Raw genomic sequence first — 979 nt, 5'->3', positions numbered from 1 at the left:
TCCCTCTCTTCTTCTACAATGTTCTTTCTCCTCCTTCAACAAGTACACTTCTGTTTTTTCCATTCTTTACTTCATATCACCTGTACCCGGCTATAGCTCTCTCTAGAGCTTCTTCTTTTCATATATGGTCTTCCTTTTCTTTCATGTCTTCTGTGGTTGCTCCAAGTTATGGACTTACATCTAAAGTTTGGGAGATAGGAATCACAAATGATCAACATCATGTGGACTTTGTTCTTCTTGTGTATGATTTATATCACTCAGTATATTTTGTAGGTTCATGCATTTAGCTGAAACTTTCTTGAATTCATTTTTCCTCACAATTGAATAATGCCTTGTGTGTATGTGCCCTGTTTTCCTTATCTTTTCATCAGTTCAAGGACATTTAGATGATTTAAATTCCCTACCTAGTGTTACTACAGTACCAATGAACATAGCTGAGCAGATTTCTGTGGAGTTGGATGTCATTCCATTGGACCATTGGTAAAAGAGTGGAATGTTGAGTGATATGTAGATTTACTTTTAGCTCTTTGAGATTTCTCCATATTAATTTGGAGTGCAGATGTATCAATATGTAAACTCAGGAGTTAGGGTTTTCCTTTCCCCACATCATTTTCTGTATTTATCATCATTTCCTTTTAAATTTTTCCTTTTTTCATGTTTATTGAAAATATTTTTCTTTTCTTATTAGATATTTTCTTCATTTACATTTCAAATGCTTTCACAAACGTGCCCTATAGCCTCCCCCAGCCCTACTCTGCTAACCACTCACTCTCACTTCATAGCCCTGGCTTTCCCCTGTACTGAGTCATAGAAAGTTTGCTAGACCAAGGGACCTCTCTTCCCAATGACAGCCAACTTGACCATCTTCTGCTACATATGCAGCTAGAGACATACTTTCTGGTGGTACTGAAAGTTCATATTGTTATTCCCCCTACAGGGTTCCAAATCCCATCAGTTCTTGGGTACTTTCTCTAGCTCC

Source organism: Mus caroli, unplaced genomic scaffold, assembly GCF_978045245.1.
Source record: "Mus caroli unplaced genomic scaffold, Mus_caroli_1 scaffold_4, whole genome shotgun sequence".
Classification (NCBI taxonomy): domain Eukaryota; kingdom Metazoa; phylum Chordata; class Mammalia; order Rodentia; family Muridae; genus Mus; species Mus caroli.
Note: the sequence above shows the minus strand (reverse complement) of the source record.